Here is a 21874-nt window from a genome sequence, read left to right as displayed (position 1 = left end):
CAGTTAAACGTTTTTAGTTTGTTCATAAATGCAAACTTTATGAAAAGGACTTCCAGCTTCAATTAGATCTTTCATTCCCTCAAATATTATTACAAAACCAAGGAAAGGATTTCCAATATTCGCACAAGCTCCTCCTCCTGCATCCAACATTGATAACAGACATTTTAGAACACACTTCACATGTGGGAATTCAGAAGGAACACTAAGCATGACTGCATGAACATGCACCAGATTAATTCTGAAGGTATCTATCCAAATGGAGCAAATGCCCCAGGGAAAATGAAATAAAATAAAAAGGTGGAGCAACAACTGCAATGACATACAAATTTCCTGTAGTTAGAAATGATAAATCAATTCATTACAGAAGGATGCTGGTACCTAACATTCTCCTGCATCATCACATACAGAAAACCGAAAACCTCACTTTTACACCCCAACCCCACCCCCCACGCCAAAAAAAAAAAAAAAAAAATTGCATCAACAAGGATAGTTCAATACGCGCGTCTGTTTTCCCGTCGGATCGGGGACCGGAAAACCGGGACCACACATGATGTGCGTCCAGGTCTTGGCCAACTCCCGACCAAACAGGCGAAACCCCCGCCCTCACACTCACAGGCAAAGAGTCAGTAGCAGCTTTAAGATCGAAGGAAAAGACCTCTCCGGCTTATTGATTAGGGCGAGTGGCCATTTGATTGAAAGTCCCATCCGTCGGAAGCGGCGTGGAGTTTCCATCACCCAATCGTGTAAAGGCCGAACCAAGGCCTGATACAACGGGTTGGCGATGGCAAAGACCCACCCTCCTCTTCCCACTGCCCTCCAGCTTGACTCCAAACCGACCCATCTCTGGACGAGTAACAACCATGGAGTTCCACCACACAGACTGAGCGGAACACGCAAGAGTGTCATCATCCCTTGAGTATGAGGGTTGGTCCCTTATCAACTGAGACACCATCTTGGGGCCTAATCACACTTTCTGGATCTGGCTCCTCTCTAACAATCTGACCTCCCTCCCTACCCCAGACCAAACACAAGCAGGGTAAAGTGAAACCCTACTCTGCCTAAGGTGAGGTTCACCCTTGATTGTGTCTGGTTTTTGGGGGGTGGAGGGAGGCAGGGTGGTCAGGGCATTGGAGAGGAGCTGCATAACACAATTTGGGGCTTCAGGGGTAACATCTTTGGAGTAAAGTGAATGTCATCATAAGAAAGGAGTGACATGAAGCTTGCAAAATTCACAAAGGCAAAGAAAACTTGATCAATGGCATCCAACCAAAATAAGAGTGACTGCAAAGAGCACCCTTATCTAGAGCTAGATTGAGGTTGACTTTGACAATCTTGCTCCATTGCTTTAAAGCATCACTAATTCTACTCACTTCACCAGGAACTACAGCTGTTGCCATAATTTATGTTCCTAATTCTTCAGATGAAAAAAATAATAAGAATTACACCCTAAGACATTAAAATATTCATATTAGTCACCTTAGGTCTTCAAATGACAGATTGTGAGTAGGCGATCAACAGAATAAGTTCTCGAAAACATGCACAGTTGTAAAATAACCGAGTGTTTTTTAACAGAAATTTGGCATGTGTTATGAAATGGCCTGTGTTAAACAATACAGTAATTTTGCTTCCAGGTCAATGAGGGAAAGCTTCCATTGTTTCCAGACAAGCTAAATAATCTGAGTGCATAAAACTGAGTTGAATTGATAAAGAGAAAGACACCAAACTGAATTGAAAGCATAAGTTATCAATTGTTCTTTTGGTAACTGAAAATCTATCAAGAAGGCAGCGAAGAATGTCCAGCTAAGACAAACAGAAGTCCTGTAGCCAGGGAATGGTTGTCTTACACTGCATCAACAAAGCCTTCCTGCTTGAGCATCAGCTAGTACATTAGCATCTCTAGTCTAGAAATAAAATGAAAACACAAGATTGGGAGGAACTTGGTAGGTGGTGGATGTCCTCAATCACTGGCTGCAGACAGATTGGGATCCCTGTTTGTGATAGAGGAGATTACCTCAAGGCAATCAGATTCCATTAGATGTATACCACCAAAGCCATCCCTAACAAGAGAGCATACTGAATAGCGATAGCCTCTCCCACATATATTAAGCTGAAGTTGCGATGAATTGACTTTGCGAAGAAAATCTCTGCTACTCCATTTCGGAGTCCTGATGAATTAACTAAAGCAAAGTTACTAGTTAATCAGCAAGTTTATCATTAGTGTTGCAAAGTATACAGTTCTACCATGCCTTACTTCGACATGTAGTTACATCACTCTGCACTACTTAATTTAGCATCAACTAAGTGACCTCTTTGAAACAAAGATTCAAAGAGATGTATCCAGATGCTTTCATGGATGTCATTATTAGGAGAAATATTAACATAACATGATAGTTGATTAAGCACCATAAATTTACCTATTGGCAAAGCTTTGAGCCCCAAGGTTCTGACCATACCTGCTGATACTAACCAATACATATCGTATCTTTAGGGTATCAGTACAATATGATACTGGTCACTTTATCAAACCAATACTGATGGATGCACAATGTATGTGCAATACATCTCTTACAAACTATATAACATGATCAATTTCTCCAAAAAAACTTACCTAGTGCTCCTGTGAGGCATTCTAATCAATTTCTGAGAGCTGTCACAAGATTCTCACCACTCATCAAAGCTAATTTAGTTATTTTTTAATAGTTTGCTAATCAACTTCTCAGTTTTCTTCTTCTTTTTCCCCCCGGGGGGGGGACGTGTACTTCCTGAAAGTCTTATACAGCATAGTTGTCAGGGTCTCTAGATTAACCAAGGTATTAGAGCGGGTCCTGGACGTAAAACAACACCAGGAAAGGAATGAAGGTGTTGTGGTATTACCTATGGTGTGCAATGCCTAACCAAACGATAAGTGAAAACACTGTGCAGACGAAGTAAGCGTTCATGGTAATTGGTTCTAGCATTGGCCTTGCACAAGTACAGGCACATTGGTTACTTGACTGGAGTTACAAAGCACTAAATGGTCATTTCACCAAAAGAGCATTATCTCTTGAGGTCCCCTTAAGATTGATGTTAAGCCTAGTCTGGGACCAACAGTAGAAGTTTTTCTTGGCTAGCCACACAGGCAGTCAGCAACAAGAAGTGAGCCATGGCTTTCCTGGCATATTGGCAGAATAGCAGTCTCTGCAGAGAAGGCTTTTTCTTCAAGGTGCCACAGTAGATACAAACAACTAACAAAGGAAAGCCTAAGACTAAGAGTCCAGGCAAGTCAATAGAGAAAAAAAGAAGAAAAAAAATACAGAATCAGAAAAAGCACTTTCAGTAGTTTTGGGTTAGGAGTTCAAGTAACTAAAGATGCCACTGAAAATGTTAGGAAACAGTTTCAGCTATCAAATACCACTTAATAATGGGCAATTTTAATTTAGCTTTTGCTTACTTCGATCGAAAATCGATTGGCTGGTGAGAAGCTCGATCTCCAACCCCAATATCATCTCAAGTGTATACCGTTACTTTCCTTCACTGGAATAGTCGCAGTGTTTTTAATCTGAAAAATACATACATATGAGCCGAAACACAGCAGAAACCAGGCAGAATATAAGAGATGAATCCACAAATATCAAACCCAAAAACAGATGCAAAGAAACTATGAAATCAAATGCTTGAATTAACAGAAAGTTTCCTTTACCTCTCGATTCGAGCTCTTTTGCAGTTCTACGTCCCGAGCCTTGTCATATAGTGTCTCTCTTCGCTCTTCGCTCTTCACGCCGCACAAGACAAGGTTGAACAGCTCGACTTCGAATCCTAATTTTCATTCTACCCATCTCAAATTCTCCAAAAGATACCTAAACTCACAGGAAAATTTTATCTCAAACCCAATGAAAAAATATCCAAGAACCCTGGAAACATCCCCATTATAGTTATCTATAATGGGATCCACGACATAACGACATATCAATTTGAAGGGTTTGACGAGATCTTCACAGCTTTGGCCATCAACAACCCAATATGATCTATTTTGACTGTAAAATGACCAACGAATGTTCTGAATTAGTGGAAACAGTCTTCTCTTTTTTTTTTTTTTTTTTTTTCAATTTAACTTCTTTTTTACATTTTTTGTGAGGGGATCTGAATCAAGTACGAGTACATCCTCAAATTAATGCCGCCAAATGGGTGCGAACCCAAAACCTCCCCATGGGAGTTAGAGTTTTTAACCGCTTTACTAACCCATCATTGGCTAGTGGAAACAGTCTTCACCAATTGCGTCTCCTCTCTCCCCCTACTTATTTTTTGTGAAAAAGAAAAAAAAAAAGTCTAAATCAAGTACGAGAGCAAAGTACATAGTTTTGTTACATCCATATTTATATTACTACTATTAGGACATTTTAGCCGCTATTCATGCCTATAAAAGGGGATATGATCTAGGGCACAAATCATTTTGTTTTGTTGTTAGATTTTCTTTTTGTAACAGTTTTCTTGTTAGATGGACTACTTCTTTGTTGTTGCAACATATTTCTGACTGCGAGTTTTGAGAAATTAGTACTCGATATATGTCATGCATTCTGTGCTGCTGTCTTATATCTGACCATTCCAAAATAGTCTCACACTCTATCTATGCATTCTAGTTATTGGTTATATACTGCTGCACGTGTTAAAATAGGATGGTAAATTTCTTTTGTATTAGAAAATGAAGTACAAATACAAAAAATTTCCCTACATCTAATATCTTCCTGTATAGTGGTGCTTCTATCCTCTATTTAAGGTCCGAGATCTATCTGGAGATGTCATGTAACACTATTTTTCATTTTTGGTAGCATATGTAACACTCCATTTGGGTCAAGAGATTGATTTGGTAGGCTTATTTATTTATTTATTTTTAATTAAGCAAAATAACAAGTTATTATGAAGACTGATATCACCCATATGGAGGCACTTTTATGCATCTGATGGTCAGAAAAGGCCAATTTGCAGACATTGAGTTTTGAGTAAGATTCTTCAATCTCAACCGTATAGGTCCCGCCAGCCAAATTCTTTTGGTCCACTCACAAATAATACAAATGTGTTAAATTGATTAGTAAAATTGTCACATAATTCATTACTGAGGTGAATTAATAATGTCTTCGCTTGTGATCTTAAAGAGATTTGAAATCTAGACCTCTTACAGAGAAGCATTGGTCTTCAATGAAATGACGGTCAAAGCTTTACATTCATCCAACAAAGGGCTGAACCCCAAGTGCCAATTTGTAAGTTGAATCAGAAACTTTCATCAAGCACTAGCTATCAGTCTGTTACATACACTCTCCTTGGGTAGAAGACGATGATCTGTGGACATTAATGATTTTCACTGAAATTGGATGGCAATTCTGATTTGCAGTAAGATCAGAGGAGAGTTTGAAACCATCTTTATGAAAATGTTATTATTTTTGCTTGGCCACACGAAATAAATATGAAGTACACGATAAAACACTAAAGAATTCGATTTCGGTCTGCCTGTGGTATTGCCAGAACAAGTGACCATTCAACCGTGGCATTTCAGAGTGTCTCAGGAACATATTATTCCAGGATTCCTCGTGGTCGTTTATTAATCTTTTACATTTCACAAAAATGAAATTTCAAAACTAATAGAGATTTCGGAAAACAATGTACCAATTTTCCTGGGTAGGAAAAAAAATAATCTTATTGAATTAAAAACCAAGTCTCTACAGAGAACATTTTTAAGAATAGTTGGTATGTTAGATTAGAACATTTCATCATCCTAAAAGAGCATACACGTCACGACGTGTATGATATAATCGTCAGCAAGATTTAGATTATTTTCTACCCATCCTAATTCATAATAACCAGGATCAATCAACGCATGACAATCTTGCCCAGCATATTAGGAGAGGAGAAAGAATGGTCACTTGAATTAGTTCTTCATAAATCCTATGCAAGAGAACTTGCAAGACATGACTATTAAGAAGACAATTGCTCAATTGTCAAATATAAGTGGTGATCATTAAACCCCAATTTTGTATAACCCTTCATACCGAATGAAAATTTTGTATAATCCTAAGATGGAGTGCCGATGTGTGTTTGATGAATTACTGAGATGAAGTGTATTGGATGAGTCCAATTCACTTTTCCATCAAAGTAGAGGTGTGTGTTCACGTGAAAACCCACAGGAGTCATATATTTGATTCATTTTATCAATATTCAAAACTAAATCCCACTCTTATTGTTTAGTATTAACGAAATAATTAGAAGTGAGACCTTCAATGGGTCTCACATGGACTCCAGTTTTTCTTTCTTCTCCTGTTTCGTTTTTTTTTTTTTTTTTTTTTTTTGGGTACTTGAGGTTCATCCGGGCCAGCTTGCGCGCACCTTGATTAAATCCTCAGTGCTTGTCGTCCGCAAGGGTTGAACCCATGACCTCTTCACTGAGAAGTATGGATCTTACCACTCTACCAACCCTGCATTGACACTCTATCTTATTGTGTGGTAAAAAATGTCAATGAAGCCGAATGTGCTCTCTAAACAGGGAGGTGATTCCGGCTCTCAGAATTGTTCCAAATGCGGGTCACCAAACACTTTTGGCAGTTTTACCCTATTATCTGATCCGTATCGGGCCAATCGGCAACGATCTTGGTTCGATACCCTGTAAATCCGGCCTACGTTGGCCGAGCCTGCATGAGATTAAGTATCATCAAATATACATAGGGCCCGCGCGAGTAGTGTGACACGTTAGAATCCTGGGCGAAGCTGGTCAGGTTAGAGAGAAGAAAGCTGCAGGGCGAACGCCTGAAAGGGAACTTTTCGGAAGAACAGAAGCACAATTTGCGAAAACCCTAACATCAGAAATTTTCTCTTCGGTCGGAATAGAAGAACCTCATCGTTAAAATTCATAGATCTCTTCACCTTAAGCGAAGAAGATGGTGTTAGCGGAGCTAGGGGGAGCATTTCCCGTGCTCTCCAGCAGATGAGCAATGCCAACATCATCGACGGGAAGGTACTCAATGAATGTCTCAATGAGATCACTCGAGCGCTGCTACAGTCCGATGTGCAATTCAAACTAGTCCGAGACATGCAAACTAATATTAAGAAGATCGTGAACCTTGATTTGGCTGCCGGACACAACAAGCGCAAGATCATTCAACAAGTAAGTTTTTATTTGTTTCCGAATTCCACATATTCTTGTTTCAGTATAGGTATTGTTTCGTTCAAATAGTTCGCTGCACGAGTATGAATTCTACCTACTATTTGAATTTGGCGATCTGAATTAACTAATGTGTTTTGAGCAATTGTTGGACAAGACTTAATTACCTATGGTTAATCAAACGAAGATTAAAACATCTGTCTTATTTTGATAGACGTAGTATTGTTCAAAAGCCTTGAACAGAAGAATTATGCCAAATAAATTTAATAAAACAGCGCAAGATCACTCAACTAATAATTTTTTTATTTCTTTACCAATTCCAGATGTTCTTGATTCAGTATAGGTATTGTTTCGTTCAAAAAGTTCACGTAATGCTGCACGAATATGAATTCTATGTACTGTTTGAATTTGGCGATCTGAGCTCAAAAATGCGTTTGAGCAATTGTTGGACAAGACTTAATTACCTTTAGTTAATCAAACGAAGATTTAGAACATCTGTTTTATTTTCATAGACGTAGTATTCTTCAAAAGCCTAGAGCAAAAAAATTATGTCAGATAATGTTAATACATAATTCAACCTAGAAACATACAAAACCTTTGTGTTTTTCAAATGACTACGTAACCAGTTCTTACTTAGTTACCTTTATTCTATCTCAGTTTTACCTGTTATCCGTCATTCCTGGATGGCAGTTAGTCGAATCTGGCGTGTTAGAATCTGGTTGGTTAGCTTTTGTTCTTCTCGCAGATCAAATTAGAACTTTGGTTTATCTACTGTACAATTATGGACACGTTTCTCTCGAATCCTAAGGACATTCAATCCTCTCAAGAGTCTCAACACCTTAATGATGCAAAAAGGCTACAGACAATGAACAGAAGATTTCCTTTATTTTCATTCTTAACAAATTTCTAAGAGTGGATGGATCCTCTAATTGATTTGCTACCTGAAAGTGTTTCATGTTAATTTAGTGGTGCTTCCTGCCTTTACATTTATGGACTGTAATATACCGCATGTGGAATAGGTTGAATCTCTCCCCCCACCCCCTCCTCAAGTAGTTGGGATAAGGGTGAGTTATTCTTGTCGAATCGTATTGCATGTGGAACTCCAGCCATATTAGCCCTTAGGAAGCAAAAAATTGGATTTACCATTTTGTCAAGAAGACTTTCAATTAAGAATACCCTAGGATGAAACGACTAATATTTGATTTGCAGTACAATGGGGGTACTTCATCCTAAATCTTAGGAAAATTACTAACTCTGTGTGTTAAAATATTTTCTCCAAGTTAATGTGACGCTTCCTTCTTTGCTCACTGTGTTTTTGGAATTGATGCAAAAAGGGGTTCCGGAATACTCAGTTTAGATTGCTTATGGCCCCGCCCAAGCTCTAAATAGGTTAACAATAAGAAAATAGTGGCTAAGACTGAATATCTCTGAGTTTAAAAGTGGAGTGTCAGTTCTTTAGTCAACGAGAGACGGAAGGGGCTGTTTGTTGTTAACTAGTTAAAGGATTCAATAGGTTTTGTATTTACTGGTTAAGTATACTTGGAATTGATGGTAAAATAAGGACTAGATGAAATAAAGGAAGAAGGTGGGGATAAGTTGGGAACAACCTTTATGATAACATACATCACCACTTCTTCCACCTTCAAACAAAATGGGCGATGGGAGCAGTAGCTTTGAAAGGGAGATCTCTTTCATTTGGGCAGCAATTGATTGGAAACTTTAGAAATAGGATCGCAATCCACTGTTTTCTAAGACATAAAATGATAGCTCAAAGCACTAAAAAGCTCAAAAGAACCTCTGAAATCAGACTAGGCTGTAAGCTTGAGTCCAGTGTGTTTCAAGCATAGAACTCACAATAGGGTCAAACTAGAGATTGAGCCTCCTAGGTGAGCAACTGATGTAGCAAGGACTCTCTGGTCAACATAGCGCTGTATCCGCCCCTAGTCTGTTTTAGTAATATTTGCTATATGGAGGCTTTCTTTTCTAGGCAAACCCAGCTGTCAAGATGATCTGGTCTGGAAGAAATCTGCGAGTCAATTGTTACTTACACAGAGTGTTCTTTGGCCTGGAATAGAGGATATCTTTAACCAGATTTACTTAGGTAATTAGGTCTCCTAATTTTGTTAACCATTAGAGAGAGGATTTGCTTTTAATTTGTTCTAGAAGGTCTTATTATGTAATTTATTTTATTATAAATAAAATCAAGAAAGTTCAAAGGAAAATTGTATAGGACTGTCGTACGACCAGCTTTGATGAATGGTGTAGAGTGTTGGGCTGTTAAGAAGCATCATTAGATAAATTTAATATAACATAAATGAAGATGCTAAGATGGATGAGTGGCAAACTTAGAGGCATAAGGTAAAAATTGATCACATTGGAGCTGGTCTTGTAGTAGCTATAAATCTTTGATAAATGGTAAGCTACAAGAAAGTCGATTGAGGTGGCATGACCATATTCTAGAGGCTTAACTCGACCAACAAAGTTCTCAAGCCTCACCAACGTCTCCATTTTTATCTCATTCTAATTCATTCTTCAAGCTTGTTTCTCCTATATACTATGAAGAATATATAGAAGTTTTTCTTGCATGAACATTTAAATTTTACTGAAGTCGAAACCAAACAAAAGAGGGAACGAACTGAGATAGAAACTAAATAATCCTAGCAAAAATTCAAACTTATTTACCCAATCAAATGAAATAAAAGATTGCATCCTAAGTAAGCTACCAGCCCTTTCCAAACCAGTAAACTGGTTTAGGACCAAGCCTTGGTTTGGGCTTCCAGAGTTGTTCATTTTTGTTCAAACCGAGCTAGAGTAGCTTGCTTCAAGTGCTGTGCCCAATTCTATGGTGACTGTAATTCTGCTGGAGAGAGGGTATGTGAAAGATTATTTGACTTTGAAAAGGAAATAGAAAGAAGAGGAAGAATTAGGGAGAGTATACTAGAGCTGACTTGGTAGTTGCTCTGCGAATGATAAGTTCACAAAGAGTCATTTGAGGCAGTAGGCTCATGTTCAACTCAGACCTAGGAATGCCCCAACCAATGCTCCTCTATTCTATTTGGATGCTGAGATATTGATAAAGTCCTTGTAGCTCACCTACCAAAATTAAACCAGATAAAATGTAAAGTTACATTTCCTATCCAACATAGGAATATATCTCTACCAGATCCCCTTGGACTAAAAGCCTCTTTTGGGACTAGCTTGTGGTCTGGATTTTCACGTTGGGTATTCCAGACGCCAGCATATCAGGAAATTTGTGGCTTCTCTTCTGTTTTGATCTTTTGCTGATTTCTTGTGCCTTTTTTTTTATTTTTTATTTTAACTGCAGTTGCTGCTTGCTTTCTTTTTTTTCTTCCTTTCAGTTATACCTTCATCAACTAAACTCTTATGGATAATTGAATTTTAATTTGCTTTCAGTCCATATTCAATGAGCTATGCAAGATGTTGGACCCAAGATGTTGGACCCAGGGAAGCCTTCTTTTACTCCAAAAAAGGGGAAAGCAAGCGTTTTCATGTTTGTTGAGATAATTTAATCAGTGAGATCCAAATTTTCCGATGTTAATCATTAGTGAAAGAGGGCCTAAATGTGCTCACTGCTCAGGCATTGATCAATCGTTTGTCAACCTAAGAGCAACTTGACTGTAATCTTTTATTAGATAGCTGATCGATCCTCGGGGTATCCAAAATGTGTGAGTACCTGGGACTTTGCGCTTTGAAGCAACAAACTTTGCAGGATGTCTAGCCATTTGTTGAATTTAGAGGAAGTCATGACATGCTTACTACTGGATGATAAACTTTCTACTCTTATACTGATAGATTTCTTTCCTCCATAGTGTCTGCACGTGTTCTTTCCAAGGCAACATTGGACATAATTCCATAATTGAAAGACATGGACATTGTATGCATCTCCCTGGTTTTATTTGTTCATTAGAACATGATATTTAGAGAACTCATGCATTGACGTTTTTCCACTTTCCTACTACACCTGATTCCTAGTAAACCTAAATTCCATGCATTGATGGATACAAGTTTCTTTATTATTCCTATTCTTTAATACAAGTATCGGTCACGAAGGATGAATTACAAAGTAACATTCTCCAGCTGATTACAAAGTATTCTTTAGTGACGAATATAACACTTGGAGGCGTAAGGGCATTTCTTTTTGGATGATTGATTCCGGTAAATTATCTTCTTGTCGTATGGGTTTGGGCGCTCCCTCCTACGATGATGTTCCCTCCTACGATGATGTGCATACGGGTTCCATTTACGGAACCTTTGGCCTTGGTTTACCTGTTTACAGAGAAAAAAAACCCTTAAAAACTTAAAAAAATTTCAGAGAAACTACAAATAAAAACTGCATTGAGTAATAACCTTGTTTTCTAAATATTTGATGTGGTTGACAGCATAGTGTTGCCATTGCAAAAGGTTCGTCACATAGTACTCCCATTGTCTCTGAAGGTCTGTGACGTATTCCTCCCATTGCTTCTGTAGATTCTCCATTTGATATGGAAAATAACCCAAGAAGACATCTGATTCACATGAGAGTCACACCGGAATATCAATAATAGAAAGCAAACGCTAATCATAAAGATATATACTTATCAAACCTATCAAAGCAAAACTAGAAGATATATACTTATCAAAGCTAAGAAATGGGATGATTATTGTCATCCCTAAAGAGAATACCGTCTGGCTTCTGGCTTCTGAATTGCAAAAGGTTCGTCACATAGTACTCCCATTGTCTCTGAAGGTCTGTGACGTATTCCTCCCATTGCTTCTGTAGATTCTCCATTTGATATGGAAAATAACCCAAGAAGACATCTGATTCACATGAGAGTCACACCGGAATATCAATAATAGAAAGCAAACGCTAATCATAAAGATATATACTTATCAAACCTATCAAAGCAAAACTAGAAGATATATACTTATCAAAGCTAAGAAATGGGATGATTATTGTCATCCCTAAAGAGAATACCGTCTGGCTTCTGGCTTCTGAATTGCAAAAGGTTCGTCACATAGTACTCCCATTGTCTCTGAAGGTCTGTGACGTATTCCTCCCATTGCTTCTGTAGATTCTCCATTTGATATGGAAAATAACCCAAGAAGACATCTGATTCACATGAGAGTCACACCGGAATATCAATAATAGAAAGCAAACGCTAATCATAAAGATATATACTTATCAAACCTATCAAAGCAAAACTAGAAGATATATACTTATCAAAGCTAAGAAATGGGATGATTATTGTCATCCCTAAAGAGAATACCGTCTGGCTTCTGGCTTCTGAACTTACTGAAGAGAAGAAGAAGAAGAAGAAGAAGGGGTGCTGCAGGCAAGGAGAGAGGAAGAAAAACCCCATGGTGGGGATTGGATATCTAGAAATTAGGGTTTGGGGGAAGAAGAAGAAGAAGAAGGGGTGCTGCAGGCAAGGAGAGAGGAAGAAAAGCTGGGGTTAGAGGTGGGGAAGGGCAAGCACTCATTTTAGGAGGTTGAAGATGACAAAATTCTGAAGAAAACATCAAGTAATGCTGCTCTGACTCTCGTGCAGCTACCTATACAACTGACATTAATGTTTTGCGCAAGACAAATTATCCAAGAAATAGCAGAACCCACACGATATGACTTCTTGGAAAAAACTTACATATATAAAACCTAAATTTATGTCAAGAACAAACAAAAAAATATACCAAGAACGAGAAAAAAAATGAAAGAAACAAAGAAAAAACGAGAGAGATAAAGACAATAATGTAAATTACCAGGAACTTCATGATACGAGTATGAGTATGGAGTTTCTTTAACTTCCTGGGCGACTACTCGGTGAACTGCAACTGCAGGAAGTGCATGGGAACTGAACTCTGGGTCTGGCCTTCGACGATTTTCTTGGGCGTCGACCACTCGGTGAACTGCAAAAGCTGATCCCGAAGTGAATTGTGGCTCTGCGAGTCCTCCATGTTGTTCAGCGAGGAATGGGTGATCTTGAGGATCAGCATTGCTCTCGTCCATCAAAGCTTTTTCAAAAACGTAAAACAGGAATTGTTTAGAAGGAGAGTCACGCTGTAAAGGGTAAGGTGATAGCAAATTAGCAAGTACTTATAGGGATTTTTAGATAAAATTGTAATTTTACCACTCAATGTGAATGGTTTTAGGGGTAAAAAATGACTTAAAAAAGTGAGGTTAATTTTATAAATTGACGGCTATTTTTCTAATCAGGTAATTTTCCTTTTATTTGATACCACCCCTAACGTACCCTTTCAAATTATGTCACCCCTTGAGTTGCCAAATGTATAAATTAAGCCTCTTAGGAAATGTATTAATTTTCTTTTTATTTTCCTCTATTGTTTGCAATCACTCTTCTTCATTCTTGCATTTTCTACATTATTTCTATTCCTTCATGAATATTTTATGTTATTTTCTTTATCATTTTCTCTTAATTTGGGATGTGGGGGTAATTAATAATATTAAAAATAGATAAATGAAACCTAAGTTAATAATAAGGGGTGGCTGATAAATTAGTTAACTTAGGGGGGTCTCAAAATCTCCCTTTGTTTTATTATTTATATTTTACTTTCTTTCCTTTCCTTTCATTTCCTTTCCTTTCCCGGCTACCAAACATCGTCTCAGTTAAAAAAAAAAGGAAAAAATAAAAATATTGAAAAAAAAAGAAAGGAAAAGAGCGCTGGGGGATTGCTTGCTTTTCTCGTTCACCGAGCGGATCGGAAGAAGGAAGAAGCCAAAGAAATTGAGATACAGAGGCAGACTTCAGCTCTGCAGAAGAATATTGAAGATGAAGATTAATGTAAAGACTTTGAAGGAAGACACAGTACTGCTCTTGCTCTCTCCATTATTTGAGTTCTCGTTTTAGTTTTGGTTTTTAAATTTCTTTCTTGAATTACTTTACAAGAAAGTCTATTTTTTTTCCTGAATGTGAAAGTGAATTGGTTGTTCTGTTTGTTGACGATTCATAATTCTGTTGTTTTGTTGTAGTGATCGAGAATTCGGGTTTATTTTCTTTATCATTGTTTTCCCCAATCTTCGTTTCCCTCGGCATATTGTTGTCTATTTAATTGTAAGGTTAACTTCCCCCTGTTACGTGGGCGCAAAATTGTGAACCTTTGCTCCTAAGGTTTAAATTGAAGTAGTGTAATTGTCAATGTCGCAATTCAGCCAAGTTTGTGCAATTGGGTGTTTGAATTAGTTGACCAGGAAAGTAATGAATTTTACAACTTCACGTGGTTTCCTTTGTGTTTGCATCTAGCTCGCTAATGGCATTAGGGTAATTGTAGTTTGCTTGTCTTACCTGGTCTTGTTTCAGGGGTACGAGTAAGAAAATTTTTGAGGGTTACTTTACTTTAGCAGTTTAGCTTATCATATTCAATAGCATTCTTCCGTTAAAGATTGCTCAGTTTCTTTTTGACCCCCCAAAAAGAAGAGTTAATGATTGCTGATAAGACCATATTTAGGTTATGGTATGGTTTTCAATAGCTGCACTATTACATTGGCTTCATTTGGTTGCAAAACATGAACGAAAATGAAAATTTTTAAATTTAAAATGATTTTTTTGTAATTTTTTCTTACATGTGTTGTCAAAGCTACTTAAAAGTATTTAATAATGATACATTTTGCATGTAATTTTATTTACTTGTTAAAATAAAAAAAGGATTGGATGCAAAATAAAGTGAAATTTGATAACTATATATGAAATGATTTACTCATATAGTCACATGCTAACGATTACCAAAATCTATTTTTTCAATCAAGTATGAAAATTTCACTTCCGGTCCCTTTAATTCTCCTTGCAACCAAATTAAGAGAATTTGGCTGGAGAATAGAATGAAATCCATAAGATTTAATTTTGGGGGATTTTGTCAGATATGGCATGTCTGTTAGTGAGGTGTTATTTATAAAACTATGATGACTTTTATTGTATATGTTCATCAGATGCACAGGTAGTAGTTTTGTGACTCTACGTGTGTGCTGAGTTCCTAAATAGGGATGGCTTTGAGATTAATTAGTGTATGGCGCTAAACACTAAAAATCCACACGGTTTAGTCTCACTAATAAGTTTTATTGATTAGAAGCACAACATTATCATGTTTCATATGTATATATGATATAATTATTATATATATTCATTCAGAGTATGCTTTTCTTGAAAAATCTAGAGCTCTTTACGACCCAAAATCCAAGACCAATTCAAACTAAATTACTATTTAGAGGTGGATGTGTTGGAAATATAACATCATTATGAACAATCATATAAAACAAATAAATAAATAAAGCAGCAACATAGTATAAAAAGTTATCTTGTTTCTAAAGGCATGAATGATCTCTTGATTGAAAGTATAGTTGCATATATTCATGTAGTGATTCTCTTGAACAAAATTGACGGAGTTGAAATGTACCAGTGATAATTTTTTTAAGGTATTTAAACTCCCCGAATAGTGCACATGGGTTCTGAATGTGTTTTCACCCCAAGATCAGCCAATTCCTCCATCACAGATGGTTCACTCTGTAGTTGATGAACTAAGGGACCTGCAAAGCTATATTCATCAATTCATTTTATGACACAGTTTAAAAAAAAAACCAACGGTTTTTAAACAACACTCTCACACGAATAAACAACCCCTCTCACCTTTATATAGGAGAGTAAGAGACACACCAAAGGTCATCTCCAAAGAATATGTCTCTTCTCTTAAGGCATATTTGTTACTAGCCTCCCAAAAGAGACACCTATTGGCCATTTAGGTGTCCATTAGGAAAATGCCCTACCATTCACAAAATGAAAATTTTGAATTTTAAAACCATAAAATTACAACAGGATGTGCTTTTGTACACTAATGGCAGCCTCCAGTGTATGGAAAGTAAGATCAAAGAGGTCTTGGGTTCAAACTTCTGTCATCCCTCTTCACCCCCGCCCCCCTTCCATTCCTTGGCCTATGAGCTCCCAGTTCTTATAATTGGTTTGAAGCTGACCAGAAAATAAATATTAGTTAGGGTTTTATTGCTTAAATTTTTTTATTTTTTCATTGAATTTTCTTTTTCTTTTCCGTATTGAGGTTCACCGGTGCTATTGGTTTGATGCTGACCAGAATTTTTATTTATTTTTTCATTGACTTTTTCGTATTGAGGTTCATTGGGGCTAGTGTACACACACTTTGACTAAATGACTATATCTTTAAGGGGTTAACTTTTATATATAATTTAAATATTAGGCGGACTTTGCTCCTGATCCCAAAGGAATTCGAACTTTTGTCCTTATTGTTATGAGGCATTGGTCTTACCAAATGAGCAATCCCTCAGAGTTTTTGTTTTCTACGAATATGACTTAGACATCAGAGAGTCTAAGGTCTCCTGCTAGGAAAAAAAAAATCATTTTCTATCCACAACAGTGCACATAGATGCCATAGTGCACATAGATGTAAAAAAAATAGACTGAAATTTAAAGCATAATTTCAAATTTAAAAAGTTCAAAATAGAGGATCTGACTAACAATATTTCTTGCTTTCATAAGTTCTCAGATTATCAATGAACCAAACCAAAGAACCCGTAACATAGATTCTGATTCATTTTTTTGTTTACTTTTTAATATCAGATGATGATTCTAATAGTAAACATTTAGAAGGAATTAGAGCCGAGTTAATTGTAGAACTGCAGAAAATTAAGAAGATTTTATTCAGTGGCCATATCTGCGGGATACATTTACATTGAGCGTTCTTACGCTCAGACAACTGAACCAAATCAGCTTAGAAGCTATGAACTATACAAGAAACCAAATAATTCTTCTTCTAACAAAAGAAACAAACTAGAAGAAACCCATTATCTGTCATTGGTGACAATATAGCAGCAGAAATCTAGGGCAATCTTCTTCTTCTTCTTAGACGATTTTTATAGCTTGAAGCTTCATCAGTACTAAAAGCCAGTACTAAGCCCAGTTCGAAAGCTTCTGGTGTACAAGGTAGTCGCATAGGTCCTTCATTTTCATCTTCTTCCCATAACTTATCAATCAAGGCTTTAAAGGTAGGAGAAGAGAGAAACTCAACTTGAATCATGTATTTCTTTTTGGGTTTTCCTTCATCCTCTCCAACTATGACTGGGACAAACCCTTTTGGCACTTCAATCAGATGGTGATGATGGTGGTGGTTTTGGCTCCTTTCTATCTCCTGGATTGGTGTCTCAGGTAGACACTCCTAAGGTTCTCTTGAATAGCAGAAAAAAAGCTTCTTTAGACAACGAAACCCTTCATGAATGAACATGACTACTTGATCTAGATTTAGAGGAGAGAGAGAGAGAGAGAGAGAGAGAGAGAGAGAGAGAGAGAGAGAGAGAGAGAGAGAGAGAAGAGTTACGTTAAGGAGAAATTGTTAAAGGGTAACTCAGAAACGAGAAACACAAGAGAGATAAATCCATATCTACAGGTAGATTTATATATAGGAAGGTAGGGTAAGAAGTGGTGTTATGTGGGGAGGGGGATAGCTTGGGATGGAAGAGGTGGATATGGTTCATTAGTGATGACATCTGCCATCTTGACCTTTTATTGTCTTGGTGTAAAATAAACTATTGTCATGAAGCCCTATTGAGTATTCAAAAATCAAAACAAGCTTGTCAATATGATAAAATGTTTTGACATTAATCTATTTGTAGAATATTATGTCTAAAAGCTGTTCATGTAAGAGTTTGAAACTTTGGGTTAGGTTTTTTTATTCCAGTGGAATTCATCTTCCATGTGAGTTGCGACTCCCATGCGTTGGTTAGCCTGACCTAGAACAACCTGCCGGCAGGGTACTTATCTTTGTCTGATGCAAGGCTGACCTACTTCAGCTGAGACATGCCCGGATCTTAGGGGTCAATCCTTAGAAAAAAGTAAAGAAAAATCTGATATTCTTGACATGCTGTTTGAAGTTAGGATTTTCCACCCGCGTGAGTAGAAAACTTTGTTCTTCTCATACCGCTTCTACCATATATTTAAGAGAGGGATTTGTTTATGTTCCATCTTGTCAATGCAGAGCTTAATTCTCCTTCTAAATGTATGATTGATGGATATAAAGTGAAACACTATCTTTTTATCCATAGCGATAGATGATCCAAACTCCGCTGCCCTAATATCTAACTAACGAGACATGTGTCTTTCTTTTGTGATCGGATCCCCTTTTTGAAGTGGACTTACTTATTTGACTTGGCTTGTCACTTTTTCTACCGTTATTGCTTGTATAGTATGACTTAACATAATGGGACGATTTTGAAGAAGAAACTTTTGACTTTGGTGACAGTTTCTAGTACGCTTTCTCTTCTTTCTTTCTTCTTCTTCTTCTTTTTATTTTTATTATCTGAAAGATCTTCATTGTAACCTCATTTTTTGGGGGTGATTTAAAACTGAAATCATTTTTCATGTACAGTGATACTTCTTCAACTTTGCTCGTATACATAGAACATAATGTGTTGGTAGATCATGAACCACATTAGTTAAACCTTTGTGTTTCCTTAATCTATTTTTCGTTTATATTAGTTATTTATGATTATTATATAACTCATCCTCGAGTGGCATAGACTATTATCTTATTTTAGTAGAAAGAAAATCTATTGATGTAAAGAGCTCATATAGATAGCTTCTACATTACACATGCAAAAGCCATGGATTGGATAGAGGCCAATCAGTCGGGAGTCTCACAAAGAGGACCAGCAAAAATAAAGAAACAACCACCAAGTTAGCAGATCTAGAAACAAAGGAAAAAAGTACATTGATCAAATGTTTGTTCAATACGTAGATCCAAACAATCCATTTCAATTCCACCCGCAAATTGTGAAGACCTTTAAGGTGATATTAGGCCTGATCTAAGAGCAAGCACCTCAATCATGGTGAGGGAAGAATTGCAATAAACTCCACTTGAAAATGCTGCTAATAACCTACCTCTTTCATGTATGATAATCACTCAAGTACCACCTAGATTACTTTCTTCCTGCCAAGCACTATCACAACTTAATTTGAAAAAGTCTACCTGAGGAAGCCAAACAAATCTATTATCTTCCAACTCCACTCGATTAATGGTAGCAAAGGAGTAATTTCCTTAAAAAAGGAGTAATCTATTATCTTCCAACTCCCCAACGCATATAAGCAAATGAACCATTAAATTAACATTGCCACCACTATTGCATTAAAAAACAATATTCCTTGAATAGATTCCCAATGAAGAAAGCTTACTTTCGAGACAATAAACGCCTTTTACTCCTAGGTTTTTCTCTCCTTCCAACTCTCCTTCCAACTCCTAGCTTTCTCCCTCTCTTTCGTTAACGTTTCTGCAAGTCTACAACGGCTTCTTGATCCAATCATGATGCGTTTCTTCTTAACCTTCTGTCTTTGGACTGCTGTCATGGAGTAACTCCTTCTGCAGGGGTGCTGCTCGCCGGATGAAATTATTGTAGGCTGAACATCAATGAGGAACTATTGAATATCTCTACTGACTTTTTGGTTTTTTGCAGGATGGATTCAGCAGTAACTCTCTTGACTTCATTCATGGCATACCTACCACAGCGCCGAGTGCTGTCGGTGAGTTATGCCTTCACCAACCCAAACCCTACGGCCTTTCCTCTCACCTCACTTCTGTATTTATTTCTCCTTTCCTATTCTTTTTCTTTTCTTTCTTTCTGCAGGTCACCCGTGAAGTTGTCTTGTCTGCTTCATTTCCTCCTCTTTATTCTTATTGTTTTTAACGTTTTTTAATTTCTAAAAACTTTCTCTCTTTGGTCACTTTCTACACCTTCATTAAACCAGTTATTCTCAGTGTGTCTCGGGGTTCAGTATTTTGGAGTTACAGCTCTCAAATCTGTGGAGTTCGGATTGTTCTTTTTGCCTCTTTTCTTCTTCAGGTAAGGTCGCTGTTGGTCTTGTGGTTGTGGTTGCTGGAAACGGTGTGCTTTCGGGTTGCTGATGGGAAGACAGGGGATACTGGGTCATGCTAGGGGACCAGCGTACAGAGAATCTCTGGATGGGTTTCCTCACTTCTCTTATCAGGCTCCAAGGGGTCGGTCTGTCTCCAGGGATAATATCAAGGGGTCGCCATGCTTTGATGGGGGAATGACGGGAGGTTCTTCAACCTCTCCTGCTATAGGTCTTGCGGCGAAGACTTCATACGGTCAAGTTATTGGGGATAGAGTTGAGCATCTGTCTGATATTTGCAGAAACCTGGTGGAGATGTGGGTTCCGTTGGGTGCGATGGATATCTCTCTTCTTGGTAGGACTGGTTTTAGAGCCATCTTTGCGACTGAAGCTAACAGAAATGAAGTCCTTTCTCTGTCACCATGGTGGTTGGATCGTCGTCTGTTGCATCTTGCCCTAACGCCCATTCCTGAAGACTCTCTTTCTGGGTTCTTGCCTCCAATTGCTGTCTGGGTTCAGATGAGAAATATTAGGAAGGATTGTTTTGACTATGGTATTATCCTGAAGGGTGCGAATGAAGTCGGGAAGGTGGTGGATGTTCAAATGGACATGGCTGCTCTGAAACTCCCGGAAGACTTTGCAAGAATTAAGATTATGCACAATCTTAATCATCTGGTTCGTCTCTTTGCCCAGTTGAAGAGTTGCAGGGATGAGTGGGTTAACATTGAGGTTAAATATGAACTACATCAGATTTGTGTCAAATGTGGAAAGATTGACCATTCAGTTGGTCGGTGTCCAATGAAGGGGTGGGATGATACTGGTCTCTCTTCCCATGATCTTATTTATAAGGATCTCTTAACTCAGCCTCTTCGGGTGGGGAGTGCTCGGGTTCTTACGTCCACTAGTTTGGAACGTCTCTTCCAGCTCCCTCCTTTGGTGAAGACTGACGCCAAGAGGGACAGGCGTTTCCCTGTTACTGATGGGCGTCGATGTGTTAGGCCTGGAGGTCGTGAAGATAACTCTGGAAGGCGGCGTGAAGCGGATGATAATGGGGGTCGTTACAGAAAATTAAGTAATGCTCTACCGCTTCAAATGGACGCAAGGCTGGTGGAGAGTGGAAAGGAGGATGTTCGGTGTGCTGAGTTACAAGCTGTGAAGAACCATAAAAGGTCGGTTGCTTCAGGGAAGGACCTGCAAAATACTTCTGTTCAGGGGGATAAAAAACTGAACAAGGGGAAGGCTGTTGAGACAGGTATGTCTCAGAACTTGGATATAGAGAAATGTGTGGATACGGCGGAGGAGGTACATGGAGGCAATGCGGTAGTGTCTTCGGAAGTGCCCGAAGGTCCTCAGACTTTTAATCTTGAAGATTTTCTAAATTTCAATAATAGTGATGATTTGAAGGATGCTACTCTTGCTCCTCAAATGAATGTGGAGCGGAATGAAGCTATGCAGGAGGGAGACTTCTGTGGAAGTGGGAAATACGACAAGGAAAATGAAAAGGAAAAAGAAGTCTCTGGCTCGAGAATGGATCCTTTTCTGCAAGACAAAATGGACTTGCTTCTGAAAAAATTGGAGAAGCTGGAGCGTGTGTCTATTCAGACTTTGAATACTCAATCTGTTATGTTGGTTTCAAAGTGCGATTGCCCAAAGGTAGAAGGGAATTCTAATCCGATGAATGGGATGAATGGAATGCCAAAGATTTCTACTTGTGATGAGCAGACTCAAACCAAGCCAAATGATACCTTTGCTGAGCATGTGGTGGATAACGCATGTGAGGAGATGAACTTGATGGATCAAGGGTCTCATATGGATGTTACGAGGGCTGACCAACCGATCATCACGATCCCTGATACTCGCAAACGTCGAAGGACTT

General features: G+C 38.0%; 1 long non-coding RNA gene across 4 annotated transcripts; it reads right to left on the bottom strand.

The window, feature by feature from the left end:
* Window positions 1-13: 13 nt before the first annotated feature.
* Window positions 14-4053, bottom strand: LOC149000298 (uncharacterized). Of its 4 annotated transcripts, none has more exons than XR_016170697.1 (3): window positions 3680-4053; window positions 2012-3538; window positions 14-137 (listed from the first exon to the last, which is right to left on the bottom strand). It is a non-coding gene; the product is annotated as an uncharacterized LOC149000298 (long non-coding RNA). The 4 variants fall into 4 exon arrangements; XR_016170699.1 differs by having other exon boundaries at window positions 14-134; XR_016170698.1 differs by lacking the exon at window positions 14-137 and having other exon boundaries at window positions 910-2177; window positions 3431-3538.
* Between the last annotated feature and the right edge of the window lie 17821 nt (window positions 4054-21874).

Source organism: Hakea prostrata, chromosome 11 (genome assembly GCF_041222555.1).
Source record: "Hakea prostrata isolate BN-2017 chromosome 11, UWA_Hpros_2, whole genome shotgun sequence".
NCBI lineage: Eukaryota > Viridiplantae > Streptophyta > Magnoliopsida > Proteales > Proteaceae > Hakea > Hakea prostrata.
The sequence above is the reverse complement of the archived record's forward strand: the minus strand, read 5'-3'. Positions and strand labels throughout refer to the sequence as shown.